We start from the raw sequence: 15,502 nt of genomic DNA on the forward strand, positions 1-15,502 counted from the left end.
ATTTTAAACTTTTTCTTTTTCAAAAGCTAGGAATTCATGACTTCTACAGAATTAGACATAAGTGCAGTTCCTAACTCTAACTGTTGTCTCAGCAGGATATATGGGAGGGAAATACATGCTTTACAGATCGGGGAAAAAAGCAATCCCACTAAACTTAAACTTAGGTAATAATGAAAGTAGCTGAATTGATTTGACACCCTTATACCACCAGTATAAACACAAGACATATCTATGAGCTGAAACCTAGAATATAAAATCCTTTCTGAAAAGAGATTTATTTGATAAAGTTAACATCAGTGGAAAGCAACGAGTTGAAAGATAATTCTGCCTACTGTGAACTGCAGAAAAGTGTTCATATTTCGAGACATAAAATTGCTCACAACTACACCCTCTGTGGATGTATTTGTCAAGACAACGAGAACAAATGAGAAAACAGTGTTGTTGGTGACCACATCAGGCCACCCGCTGAGACGGACTCGGAAGCCAGGCAAGCGTTGCAGGATCAGCTTCTTATTTGTGCATGTCTCCAGTGAGGGAATAGTCTGCAAAGCTGAGTCAAGGTTGCAGGTGGTAGTGTGGTGGTACAGATAATTTCTATGTGAGCAGAAGATCCTTCCATTCAGAACCTGAGTCCTGACCTGAATCCTGTGTATTTTTTATATCCCTTTGTGAAGCAGCAAGGCAAAGGATTTGAGCCTTAATCCGTTATTCGCAGATGAACAACCTTTGGACTTTACATCTCCAGTTTTAAGTAAGATTTATGAGTGAGTATATCATGTCTTAAGACATTTGAAAGTGAGTTCAAGCTTCCACATAAAGATATTCTCTGGAGCTTGTCTGCCCCAGTTCAATAGTTTAAATGGTTGAAGACCAGGAAAAAAAAATAAAAATAATCTGTTATGGATATAAATTGCCACCAGGCGATGGTAGTCTCATTGACTCAGAGACTTATGTGGAAAGTTTCACTGTCTTACTGAATTCAAGTTGCAAAAGCACAAGCCCACTTAAAAACAGAGGAAAGAATAGCAGCTAGTCCCCCTAAACATTAATGCAGCCAATATTTAATAAGCTTACAACTATACTGGAAAGAGTGATATATTAGTTGAAAAATGAGATAACATTAGAATTGACCCATCTTTAACACTTGCAAGCCTAAAAAGTAAATACCCATCAAAAAAAAAAAAAAAAGTTTTGTGACATATCTCTACAAATTTCCAACAGTTGTTGCAGATCCATATAGGAACGTTACTAGCAGTGGTTAAGCTGCATGTAAGATACAGAAACTAAAAGATGGGCCACTTCAAAGATTATTTTTAGTGGGGCAATAAAATTGTTCAAAGTATTGTTAGATGGCAGTAGCCACAGAGTGTATTAAAATGAAAGCAAGTTTATCTCCACATCTAATAACCTTAGACTTCAGAAGAATTATGTCCATGGTTTTAATTTGTGCATCTCTGACTTTCTTTGAAATTATGAATAATCAAGCTGAGCTCTTAAATCAATCATTAGATTGCCAACTTCTCCACAGTGACATGATCAAAATCTGCATTGTTCCGTTTCGCTCCAAACTGAGTCACTTCAAATACTCTTCGTTCTGCCTCAGCGCAGTGATGTGCAGAGCAACGGGTTTCTTCAGCAAATACACTAAGCAAAATCTTCCCTTTGCCCACACAGGTGGTCCGGTAAAAACTGGCAGCAGTACTTGCATGCTTAGTATACACTTTGTAGGATCAAGTCCTTCACCAGAAAATATATCATTCTATAGTTCATAGAAAACTCATTTCATCAGCTGTCCATGAAAAATACCATTCACTTCACTCTAAACAAAAGCCTTAACAGGAAAAGCCTCATGGGAGTTTCTACAAGGGAAGCCGTAATCACTGACAAATTAAACGACACTGAATCAATGGAGTTGCAGCCCTTCACGCCAGGACTAAACATTTCCAAATCACGGAAGGAGACATACAGTGCAGACAGCTACGGCTCTGTATGCGCTCGTCATCATGAGTGGAGCAGGAGCAGCTGGATTTCAAAGAAGCTGGGACTTTCCTCCAGTGGAAAAACCAATCAATTGGCATGCGTCACAGAACACGTTGCCATGTCAACTACATACTTTTACTATAGTTAAAACAAACAGCGATTGAACTCCTCAGCAGGTAACGCCACTGCAGCTGCTGCTTACCAGGGCAGCTGTTTTCACGATGGTAATGGTCATTGCTGCCAGTGTGGTGGCATCTATGAGACTTTGTCTGGACTGTGACTCACTGCCCTATATTATGGGCAACCAAAAGCAAAATATAACATTCACTTATGGATTTACTGGGGCAAGGAAGCTAAAGCCAGCTTTATTTCTGCCCCAGGAGGAGGGGGTTTGCTACATGCCCCGTGCCACACGTGATGGCAACAGTTCTGTCACCCTTCCAGCATAGGAGCAGGACCCTCCCCTGCTGCCCCAAAGAAATTTCTTTGTTAGGATACCTTGCATACCTAAGAGGTAGACCAGTACTGCTGAGATCAGTGAAACTGTTCACGCACACAAAAGCACATGCTTAAGAGTTTCCCGGGTATGATACAGAAGAATAAACAGTAAGAAAAAAGCAAAGTAGACAAATAATATGTACACAAAGTACTAGAAGTTCTTTGAAACAACTTCCACCCCAGCCTCAGTTCCTACATGCAAAGGGAAAGATAAGAAAAATAAACTTAACTGTCTTTAAGCTGCCAATACAGCAATGTTTCCTCTGCAGATTGAGTGTTTTCACTGGGAGTCTGTTCCTGCAGAGCTACTGTATGATTAAGTCTTAAAAGAAGGGAACAAACCCTATATATACCCACAGAAATGCAAAGACAGTCTAGCTATTAATAAATGATACACTGTCATGTTTATGATTTTAATAGTAATTAACTACTATGTACACACATTGTATTGGCAAAACATTCGTAGGCTTTGTGTACCTTTTCTAAGCGTCTGAGATTCAGCAGGAATATACCTCATTACCATCACTCAAAATCTCACTTTTGCCTTACTGATCTCAGAACAATCTGCAGCATTTCTGATAAAGTCAAAGCAGCGTGGGGAATGTAGGACAAAAATCCATGCAACTAGGCTGTGTCCCATTGCTGACCGACCTTTGTAATTTCTTCCAGTGGTTTATTTAGGAAACATGCCCATTTAAGAAAAAAAAAAAAAAAAAGAGGACAAAGGCTTAATAGTTTTTCTGGCTGTGAGACTCAACTTTGGATCCAAAAAATCAAACTGGGTTCTCATCATCACCAGTAAAACAGGTTCTTCTGTAAACAAAATTAGACCTCTGGTTATTCCTATCCATTGCTATTTCTAAACGATGCCCTCAGGACCACCTCAGCAACTCCAGTCATCTGCAGTGATCCGCGTGAGTGTGACTTGACTTGTCGCTGGATCGCAGAAGTTCATTTTGCCTGCAGCTGACACTGGCTCTGCTCCAGCACCGTGCATAAAGCAAGCTGTTAAATAGCTAGAAATAAGCTAAACAACTCCTGATTGCCAGTCCAATGTTTCTAACTATACTTCCAACCCTCCTCTTCTCCAAACCTCCTCCAGGCAACAAGAGCAAACGTCACTTAGATTGTTGATTTTTCCATTAACTAGGGGGTATTTTGATTGCTTATTAATAAATTTTTTCTTTCTGGATGTTCTCTATTTTCTGCATTGTTATCATATGGGAAAGAAACCATGATGGCCCTCACAGTAGAAGTTATGATTATTTCGCTTGAAAATGTTTTTTAAAACAATCAATAGCATAATAAATAACTCCATTTATAGTGGTAGTGATGGCAGCTAGTGTCCGAGAATTTGCATCTCAAAGCTGGATCCACTGGCACCCACCAGTTTGATCTCTGGATGAAGTTTCTTTCATGGCTGGGCATTTATGACTGCATATGAGTTTATCTAATATCTAATTGAAGGAACGGAGTCAGAAGGCAGTTTTTCCTTTATATTTACAAGGGGCGTTTGCAGGATCCCTCTTCGCCACCCCATTTTTCCAGGTTTCTAACAGATTAATACCCTTGAGATATTTCCCAGCTTGGCCACCATGTTTGCAATTTAACAATGGAAAGAAGTAGACTAACAAAGATACATTCAGAGCAATCACATTAGAGGTTTTTTTAAGATGCAAGCCCATGTTTTCAAAAGCTGGAGCTTTGGTTTATATGCTCAGATCCACATTTAAACTACTACATGACAGGGCAGATTTTCGGAACGGATCAAGGAAACTTTTGGCAGAACAGCACGTCTGTAAGGTGTTGCAGATTCAGCTAAAAGCCTGGAAAGGGATTCTGAGCAGCTCTGAGCAATTGCTGCTCATCCTGCAAATCCCGAACGATCCCTCCTGCTAAAAAATCTGGGTTAGCCTAGGTCCTTTATCCACACTCCATATTCCATTCAAGAGGGAGGAGGAAATTAAAATGAAAAGAAGAAAAGGTGAGAACATCCCAAGAGCTTGTAGCAGGTTTTGGGAAAAGAAATACATCATTTGGACTACCTTTGAATATTTTCTTGCTTTACTTTTAAACTATTTTGCCATTGTGACCTTCCTCCGAGTACCCTGAAGGGTTAACATGTTAATTAAAACAAGGTATTCTACTCCTTACACTATTAATTAAAAGAAAAACTGCAGCTGGTGTTTAACGGCAAGTCAGTCCCAACAGCAGCTTTTAGTCACTTCATCTAAATCAAACATATCATAAAGCTGGCATGAAAATCATATTGTCTGAATCAAACACATCTGGCGACTGACACACGCTTTCACCTATAATGAAAATAACAAACTACCTCTATTATTTATGCAGATGCACTTTAAATGGTTTGCTATGCTGATGTCTCCTACCACTCAGATTCGGAAGCTAAAAATCCTAATGAAGATTAATGATTAAGATTGAGAGGGAAGAAGTTGCTTTCTTCCTTCTCAACTGGTGTTGAGTGTACTGATACCACTGCCATTCTGTTTTGCACTTGGGTGACAAAGAGTAGCTTTTTAATTAAACAGAGTAGGGAACGGATAAGCTTGGCATCTCGGTGCTGGCTTATAAAGTCCTTACTCAGGGCGAGTGGTACTTTATACCATGACTGTTCGGATGTCATTATAACTGTGGGTAGTTCCATTAAAGTCCATAAAATCCCAGTGTGGGATAAGGTCCTACTCAACTCTTTATTAATTTTTGATTTATCAGGAGCTGTCGCGCACTGCAAGAATGAGGATCTCGGTGTAGGAAGCTCTGGGCTGCTGCCTGCACCGGTGTCAGCAGTGCCCTCGCCAGGGTGGAGGGGCCGGATGAATTCACACAGCTCAGATCTGTCAGAGGTACAAACTGATGCTGGAAAACAGCTTCACACCCTTCCCTTAGCACAGGGAGTAAAGCAGAAGGTACGATGTTGACAGAAAGAAGAGAAGAAAACAGAAGGGCTCTGAAGAGGCATCTTGATTGCTAGAACATGTGTTGGGCGCTCCTGGGAAATCAAAACGTAGGGCTCTTCATTAATACTGAAAGCACATATAGCGTTCATCAGTTATTATTGATGTCTAAAGTGCATACATTACATATGCATATTTTAAAGTCTGGAGGCCCACTTGCCTGTTTCTCCGAGGACGCAGATTGCCAGCACTTGGTGTATGGTGTGCTTCCCGCCTCATCCTGACGCGCAATGAGGCAAACAGAAACAGAGACCTCGCCCTGAACACCAGCCTCGCCCGCGTGCTGAACCTCATGCTAGAAACACTGACAGCACCGCATCAAAACCAACTAGCTGTTCCTTATATTGAGATTAATTAGTTTACTGGGTAGCCTAATTACATATCTTGAAATATGAGCTTGGAAATTGCATTACTGCCATATGAAAGAAATGTAGTGGTTAGCATCCACCCCATTCTGACTGATGGTGTTCTCTTCTTTTTTTGATAGATATGATTATTCATAAATCAATTAAATTAAATCAGTGGCTTATTCTCCTAGGCTGGTTTTAATGGTTTAGAAGGCAAAACAACTTTAGTGCATGTGATTACATTTCTTTTAATGGAACTTTGACAGCTGTATCAAAATAGCTTTTCTAAGGCAACACCATTCTCTCCTCCATCTCCAGATGAGTCTGGAAATGCTCCTGTATTATATTATATGGGGGCACGTGTGCAGAAGAAAAGAACATTGCTCAGTAAGGCAGATGAGCCCAGGAAGTGGAAAAAACATAGGCAATCCTTTCCTTAGCAACGCAGTATTATTTCCAGAAAAGTTTTCTTTCCCTCTAGAAAAATCTTTTGCAACACAGGAACTGAAAACTGATAGGAGAGCAGTCATGGTAAGACACAGTAGCATCTTAGTTTCCCTGGAAACTAACCCCCAGCTCCAGTGTGTTTTGCTGGTGTTTTTTTTTCTTTTCGTTTTACATCATCAAGGATAGTTTGTAAATCTCTTTATGAGGATACTCAATTTTTAAAACCTTTTCTTTACATGGAAAGTTTAGAGTTTTCCACCGCATTGCAAGATGGTCTATAAACATTTTAAAATGCATTGGAACAACTTTTATTTCGGAAGGTGAAAAACGATCCTATATATCATTTAAGGTGTTAAGAGTTTAAGGTGAGAGAAAGAATGATCTTCTATCATGGAGACATTTATAAGGGGAATGGCTATTTTAGAATTGAATGAAAATGTCAAAGAGAAAAGTAACCTGATTAAAAGCGTTTGCAAGATGATGAAGCTCACTATTCTGAGGGCTGGCTCCTGAAAAAGACCATATCACAGACAGAGATGCAGACTATCTTAACACGAGGCATTATAAGAAAAATATATAAGAAGTGGTTATAACATCAGCAAGAGCTCTTTCAGGACCTGGAAAACCAAAAGCATTTTTTTTCCCAAGTGATTATAAAAGAGAAGCGCAACCTTTTGCCTAAATATGCACACATACTACAAATGCATGAGAGCAAAAAAATCAGAGAATCAAAAATAAATCCTCCTCACATCACCAATGAATCTAACTTACATGATTTAAGATGTTACTGGACAAAGCTGGCTGGTTCATCCCTCGACTGAAGTTCCTGTGTCCACAGCAGAGCTGGCAAAGAGACATGCGCCTGTACCCCAGCTACCCCACACAAAGTCTGGTTTCTTAATTTATGGCTGGTTTCATCAGCACAACACGAAACAGACGACAGTGCAGTGAGCTTGCCGAAACCGAAACTCTTAACCTCGCAACCCGCAGCATAGGCGTGCTCAATCCGAGTCCCTGAAAGAATGGCTGCTGAACTTCGCTTTTGGATTGGTTGTATGAATTGAACTTTTAGGCTATAGGAGGTATGATCTTTACTTTTTATTGCAGGCTATTAATTCAAACCTTATAATGTGAAAGGTGGGTCATCTGAGCACGGGACTGTCCTTAGCACAGTGATGCTGGTCAGGGTTAACAACCAGCCACTGCTTTGGGAGGGTGGCTGGGCAAGCATTTTTCCCCTGCTCCTGCTGGCAACTTCCCTTCTTTCCCCTCTCCTCCCTCCCTCCCAAATAATTTAAAGAAATAAACAATTCAGTGCATGTTCCTTATACTCACAGTCATCCTGCTGACATTGAATATATGGCAACAAACACAATGTGGGAGAATTACCTTTGCTGCCAGGAGGGTGGGAAATTCTGGTGCTGAGCAACCATGGTATGGAATGACAGGGCCGCTGTTCACATGGAGATGTTGGTGAGGAATTGTGCAAGATAAGAAGACTTTTTTTTCTTTCTTTGTTTTTTTTTTTAAACATGAGCAAATCAAGCATTTTCCAAAACATGCAACAGCTTAACAGAGTTGGAAGCTCATGTATGTCCTGTCTGGCCTGACACCAAGTAAGCAAACAGGTACAGCTTTCCCTTCGGCATACCTACTTTCAACTTCATCTCATTGTTTCCAGGGAGTAACTTACTGTAATAAAGTGCTTACTAATTATTGGTAGTTTTGCAGATGCAATTTGCTTGCTTGTTCTGACTGCAGGGTTGCTTTCAGGGAGACCATCGGCTGATTTGGAATCCTAGGCAGAAATATGCACTATATTACCCTATGACAGAACAGCCTGCGTGGCTTTTATGATAGGGCCCACTGTTACACTAATGCGTCTGACCAGCACAGTTAAATAGTATAAAATTTAAGTAATTTTACAGATGTTTTCCAGGCAGCTGTTTCACTAGCAAGTGTCATGAAGATACTTATATTTTTTTCAGGTTCTACCTAGCATCCCACTTTGAATTTCTTTGTTTAAATACTCTTCTAACAAAGATATGTACTATAGGGACGTGTAACAATATCTGCCTGTCCAAAAGAATAGCAGGCTTGGCCAGCAGGCAAACACTTGGACTAGTATATTAACATTCAAAAAACAGTTACGTGATTTTCAATCATAGGTCAAGTAATTATCTGCCTGATATAGTGGAAAAAAATATCAGTGCTTTTGTAGAAGCAAAACTCAAATACTCAAGTACGTGGCCAACCTGCTTTAATGGTTATTCTGCACTCAGAATCCATTTCCAAAATAGAATTCACCATGAAGTTTTTCTTCTTACTCCTGTTTTTGTCCTTAAAAAACGGTGGGCTGAGGTATTCTTTACAGTTAGGTGTCTGAAGCTTTAACACCACCTCTGTTTGAATTGCTGTCGTAATCATTATTTTGCCTTTTTAATATCCTGTTATATTGCATTTCATTATCAGTTCATAAAAGACATTAAATCAGCTTCTTTAGAAAAAAACAATAGACATATAAATATCCTATTTGGAAAAAGTCTTCTGTTGTTACTGCATTTTGTATTTTTTGTCCCTTAGAAGTCAAACAGAAAATAAACTCCAACAAAAAAGCCATAGGTACTATCCTTGTAATAAAGAGAAACCGCATACTACAACAAAGAAGGTTGAAGTCAGGGGCCAGTGAGATTTAATGTATGCAGAAAGCATACAGCTACTCTACTCGATGGGTAGCCAGCGAACAACCTATATTAACTTGAGAAAATCTGACTTGAAAGGCGACTCAGTCTGAGCTGAGAAGAGGCTGTGTATCCATTCTCAGATCTGAGCCAATGCACATACATTTTGATGGGCTCTCATGAGAGTTGTTCCTCTTGCTAGATTTTCACCTTTCTAAGGCAAAAGAAAAAAATAATAACAAAATCATTTTATTACCTGCACAGATGGTAGATTTTGCTAATGTCATATACAAATCATTTTCTTCTCTAAACTGTACGTGCGTCTGAATGTTAAAGCCTCAACCAACATAAGTCACAGAACTTCCCAATAGCAAGAACAAATTAAGAGATACTATGATATAGGTGCTGTAAAAGTAGAGCTGAAGAGGGCGTGGAATCACAAATCTCTTGGTTCTCCACTGATCTCCAACATATGCCACAGTTTTATAATGGCAACTGGAGAGGTGGAGTGCAAGCGTGGTTTTCAGCTGTGCATTCTTATTTTTCCCAGAAAAATGTCACTGGGAAATATTTGTACTTATATGCTTGCCTGCTTGCTCAATTACAGGAGTAATTAAGATCCATTTTAAACTGCAGTTGAATGGCATATGCCAACATTCAGAAAGCTTTTTAAAAGGCTCCAGACTTCGTGAAACCCTGCGTTTCCACAAAGCACCCACTGGGCAACACCATCAATGAAAGTGAAATGAAAAGACAGTCAATGGGGGTTCTAGCACTGGCAACCACAGAGTGCCTTCTCCTGAGCAGTGCCTGAAGGCAAATGCCTGGCAAGCTCTGCCCGTGAGCGCTGCTGCCATGCTGCACAGCTTGCACAGCGTTGCCCATGACAATTCTTCCATGTGGTCTAAACAGGGAGTGTTCTGGAAAGAAAGAAGTTTTGAGTTCTCGTCCTTGCTCATTCACTTGCGTCTTTCTTACACACTTTTTTAGCCGTCACTTTTATGGATAAACCTAATCTAGTTATTTAATGATTGAAGTTTTTGCTCACGGGCCTTAAATAATAATCACAATAATTATTTTTTATCATGCTCATTCATACGTACCTCCTGCCGACGTGCCCGAGGTGCGGCACGGACACTGCAAAACATAGTATAAATTGAACATAACAAAAGAAAATCTAATGAAATATTTAGAAAGCCACGTATGATATTAACAACAGGAAAGCTGTTTTCAAACACAAGGAATTTCTAGGCAAAATCACTGCAAATACAGAGGGATTTCTGTGAGGTTCTTACTACCAACCCTATCAAATCTACTTAACTACAGCAGATGAAACCTTTGTTCATTTCCCTCTAGCTGGCATCTTCAAAATACTTTCCTCATTTTCTTTTAAAATATTTTGAGATTGTTTCTGCTTTATATGCAACCCAGAAAACCTACCTTTTTTGATACCTGCAGAGCTATTATAATATGGTCATTTCTGGCCATCATCTTTAAAGCAGCTAAACTGACAACGTGACATAGAAGATATGAAAAAATTGTTACTCCGTTGTACAGAAAGGGAACTGAGACAGAGAGGAGGCTAAGCTTGCCAAGATCAAACAAAGCTTGTGGTAGAAAAAGAACTTGCACCCTAGTCTTCAAATGCCAGACTATCACGCCAACTAAGCTGCAGTAAATCTTCAGCTGTCAGCAAAACACAAGAAATTTGGGCATTAAAATACAAATAAGGAAATCCCAAGTCATGAAACAACAGCTGTGAACTCAAAAGCAGGTATAATGTGTTCGTACACAGCCCTTGAGTGCATTCATACAGATGCTTTTCCCTGAGCAATTTCAGCAGAGAGCTATGAAGATGATCAGGGGACTGGAGCACCTCCCTTACGGAGAGACCTGGGCTTGTTCAGCCTGGAGAAGAGAAGACTGAGGGGGGATCTCATAAATACCTATAAATATCTGAAGGGCGGGTGTCAGAAGGATGGGGCCAGACTCTTTTCAGTGGTGCCCAACGACAGGCCAAGGGGCAACAGGCACAAGTTGGAACATGGGAAGTTCTGGAGTCCCTTCCCTGGAGACATTCACCCCCCGCCTGGACGCGGCCCTGTGCCCCTGCTCTGGGTGTGCCTGCTCACGCAGGGGGTGGGACGGGGTGAGCTCCAGAGGGCCCTGCCAACCCCTGCCAGTCTGTGAGTCTGTGATTCTGTGAAAACATCCACAGCATGTGCAAATGTTAAGGATCAATTTGATAAAATCTTAAACTCTCTTGAATTTGCAAATAGCCTACTTTTTTTTTTTAATGTTCTATTTTTCCTGCATGCTTCTTAACCTCTTGTCAGACAAGCTCTCCTAATCCTAAGCTTCAGAATATCTGTGCAGCTACTGAACTGCATGTAGTCTGCTTGTTAACAAGAAATGAAGCTGGAAGTTAAGTCACTGCTAATTAAACTCATAATTACAAATGAAAGGTCAGACAGCAGATCCAAGGGCTGTTTGAAAATGTAATAAGACAAAAGAAAGAACAAACTCTCATGTAACGATTCATTCCTTACTTGGCAGACTGACCCATCAGAAGAATTCTCAGCTGCGTACAATTCTGAAGGCAGATACTAGAATAATAAATGCAAATCCTTTGGGTTTAAACAAGTTTGTCAAGGAGTAGCACAGACTCTAAACATTACCTGGATTTCTATTTGAAAACAAAAATTAAGAATTGCTTATTGACAAAGTTAGAACATGGATCACGGCCTCCCAGCCTGAGCTCCAGAGTGGTTACCTCCAGCACACTCACCAAAAATGCCTTCTCTTTTGGAACCAGGTAGCATCTCGCTCCTCTGCCCACGTGCGGTTGGGAAATCCGCTTGATGGTTCACTGCCCTGCCTGTGAATCCCCACGGACACAGAAACCCTGAGGTAACCACTACATTGCTTTTGTTCCCTTGTTGCGAGGTTGGCGCAGAAAGAGGATGAGAAGAGCACAAGCGGTAATTTAGACAGAGGGCTCAGAGAAGCAGCATTAAAAGAGCAAAGGGGTGCAGAAGCACCAGCTGCTAGCAACTGGAAAATGGAGGGTTCACACTATTTTCTGCTATCCTTGATCTCCTGAAGGTTTTGATGTGGGTCTCAAACTCCCTGTTGTGACCCTCCCCAGCGCCCTGTTGCAGCAGGATGAGTGATGGGCACACTGGACACACAGGGAGCAAGGCAGCACGCGCAGCCATGCCAGACCAGAGGGCCAGTGCCTCTCCCCTTATCATGCTTGTGATGAAGCCCTTGAAGGTCTGAGAAAATCCAAGTTCTTTCCAAGATGGGCACAGTTTTTTACATGGGATCTGGGCACCTGGACAGCACAGCACTTGGGAACTCCTTTGGGATTTAGGAAGTCTCTGTCAGGAAATAAATACAGAAATACAGGCAGCATATCAAAGCTGCTGTCTGCTGTGCCTCCTACCCTGGGTATTTCAGCTTTCTGTGAGCCACAGGCAGTGCCTGAAACTCACAGAAGGGTGGAAAAGTGTTGTGAGATTTGGCAATACCAGATTTTTGAAAAATTACTCCCTCATTTGCAGGCTTTCATCTGACATGCTAATTCTGAAAATCTGCCTTCCAGCAGTTCAGGTTTGCTTCAGTGAACGTCTCACCAAGCCCCTTCTAATAAATATCATTTATGATTTCTATGACACACTTGTTTTGCAGTGAAATTGTGGAGGTAAGGATCACTGGGTTGATTGACACCTAGTTATTCAATCAAACATACTCCAGTTCTGCTAGTCACAGACCACACATGCCAAATTTGATGCTGAAACAACTTTTATTAGGCATTTTGGAGGAGGCTTGGGAAGAAAATCAGTCTTGTAATGAAAATCTTAACTATGTTGCAGCTACTGCAGCACCATAATACTATTTTCTCTCCTGCTGGCAATTTAGCAGCAGCAGTACTGAACACCAGAGGACTTTCCTGTGGAGGGAAGGATAACAGCACACATTTACTGAGGGCATGGGGGGTTGGTTTCTTAACAATGGAAGTATACACAGATGGATTTGGTGAGCAAATTTTCAGCTATAACTCATTGTGCCTCTTTGGGTGGGAAAACTGGATTTCAAGTAAGTATTCCTTTCTGGGTCCATGAAAGATATAATGCAGGCAAGCTGAGTGGCAAATTTAGAAAGGCAAAAATAGTCACTCCACTTCATATGATGCTGAAGCTAAGTAGTACTGGGAGCTGAGACACCAGGCCACAATACATTCATGTAAGGCAGTAATTTACTTTCTCAGGAAAAATATTTGTAAGAAGTTTCTCCTAATGAGTGGAGACATGAAAATATCTTCATCATAACTTAGAAATGGGTGAAGGCTCAACAGAGTTTCTGGAGAACCTATTTCTTTACCCCATCCTCCCTCTCCTAAGGCACTAAGAATTTTTGATTAGAGTTTAGTCCAGATCTCTCTCTGACTAGCAGGATCTACAAACTTCATAAAATAGCCATAGGCAAGCCAAGAAGAGCAAGTCCTTTAACTGGCTCAGTTATGCCAACCAGTGATCAAATCAAAGAGTTTTCTGACAGCTACCATTTCAGATTATTTGGGGGATGATTTGGGTGCCTTAGATGAAGCAGCTGGGACCACCTGAGGGACCCCAGACAATATGAATAATCCACGTTGTGTCTGACAACACCTAATAGAGATGTCTGCCCTTATACCCAAGTAGCTGGAGCACAGGTACTGAACCTTATGGCAACTTAAATTACTTTGGACTTTTGTGGTTTGCCACCTGAATTCCTCTGCTGGTGTTTGCCTATCACGGTAGAGTGCTTTCTTCCTTCTGTATCCTCACCTTGTACAAAGGGGTGTGATATCGGGAACCTGAAAAGTGGCACCTGGGTTCTAAAGTCCCAAAACAACGCCAAGCAGCTCCTTTTTCCAAAAATCTGATCCCCCTCCCTCAATATTCTTAGAAATGTCCTTTCATTTTAATAAGAAGGGGAATCAAAACCCCTTGTAAATGTTGTAATAACTCAGCCTCAAAGGCCTCCTCTAATAATTCATAGTTCTGCTCCTAAACCTGTGTCGCTTTCCGCAAATTCCTCACTGCAATTCACCCCAACTTTTGTCCTGAACTTTGCTGAGTTTTGGGAGGTGCTGCTAGACCAAACAGGCAATTCCTTCTGCCATGAAGGAACTAGAACTTTCAGAAATTTTTGAGAAGATCATTATTCAAACTTTCCAGATAACTATTTCTGTTTCCGGTTTCAAGATCAATTTATTTATTGAGCTTGACTTATTCCCATTACAGCCAGGCCTCACAGAAACTCTGGGGTAGTTTTATTCTGTTTAGTTTTTCATGTTATTTCCAGAAAGTACTTGCAGTTCTCATTTCTATGAACTGTTAAACCCTGCCTATTTTGGCCAAACTAACAGAAAACTAATTTAAAACCAAAACTTTTTATGGTTTGGGGCTGGTTTTATTAATTATCATTATTATTATTATAACTCTATATCCATACAAAGCATTACATTACCTGAAAGTACACAATGGCAAGTTAAAAATTGGAAATACTGTTAAAGTCATGTTTATGAGGAACACACTCACTTGTGTCATTCTGTGCAGATACCACAGAGAAGGCAAAAGGAGCTTTTTAATTGCCAGCCTCACCTAAGTGCCAATGCCTGTTTCAGGAGCCAAGCAGAAAGATTACGGTCCCAGTTTTCCCAGTGCAACCCCAGGTGAGACCAACAGAGTAACTGTGTTGCTCTCTAGCACCTTAAATCCTTAGCTCAGCATTTTCTAGGAGGAAATCCCATGTTGCACTCCCTATCCTCTGGCCACCTCTCCACTCCATCCCCATCAGACCAGACATGAGATACCAGGCTCTAGTCCTGTCGACACTAACCACGGAAGAACAACAGCCCTCCCAGTACTCCATGACTGTGTGAAGTTGGAAATTTTGTCCATGTTTTGAGACAAAAATCGAAAACATTCTTTAGCCTTTAAATTTTCTGAAGAAAAACAAATTACACACACACACACACACAAATTGCCACTAAACAACCAGCAGCTCTCTGGAGCTGCTCAGAGGACTGGTGTATTGAAAATATACTCATTGGGTATGGATTAGTAGGCAAACAGCAGGGGAAAGAAGTCAAAGGTGCAAGATAAATTGGGTTTGTTACAGAAGCTGTAATATATCATCATAATAATGCCAACACAACTGTAGAGAATTGTACATAAATTTAATAAAGCTACTGCTATATTACATCTATTATCCTGGAGTCAGGTTTGGTTATCTTTTCCTCCTTGAGAAGAAGCTTTTTCTGCAAATAATGCCACTGAATCTGGCCATTTATATTTTGGCCATTTATATTTTAAAAGGTTACCTATATTACCTTACATGCAGAAAACAATGTATATCAAAATATTGAGAACAAAAAGTTACCCATTGAAGGTGAGAAGTGAAATGTTATATAGTTCCCTAGGGGTGACAGCTCCCTTGATGTTCAGCAAAGAAATAAATGGCAATAAAGCTGAAGCAGTGAGAGCTGTAGTTAAGCAAAATACATATAAACATGAAAAACATC

General features: G+C 40.6%; 1 protein-coding gene across 3 annotated transcripts in view; it reads right to left on the reverse strand.

Moving 5' to 3' along the window:
* The window catches only part of GRID1 (glutamate ionotropic receptor delta type subunit 1), a 537,290-nt gene that overhangs the window by 34,941 nt on the left and 486,847 nt on the right, over positions 1 to 15,502 (reverse strand). The window lies entirely within an intron of this gene.

The sequence above is a fragment of the Phalacrocorax aristotelis genome, chromosome 14 (assembly GCF_949628215.1).
Source record: "Phalacrocorax aristotelis chromosome 14, bGulAri2.1, whole genome shotgun sequence".
NCBI classification, from domain to species: domain Eukaryota; kingdom Metazoa; phylum Chordata; class Aves; order Suliformes; family Phalacrocoracidae; genus Phalacrocorax; species Phalacrocorax aristotelis.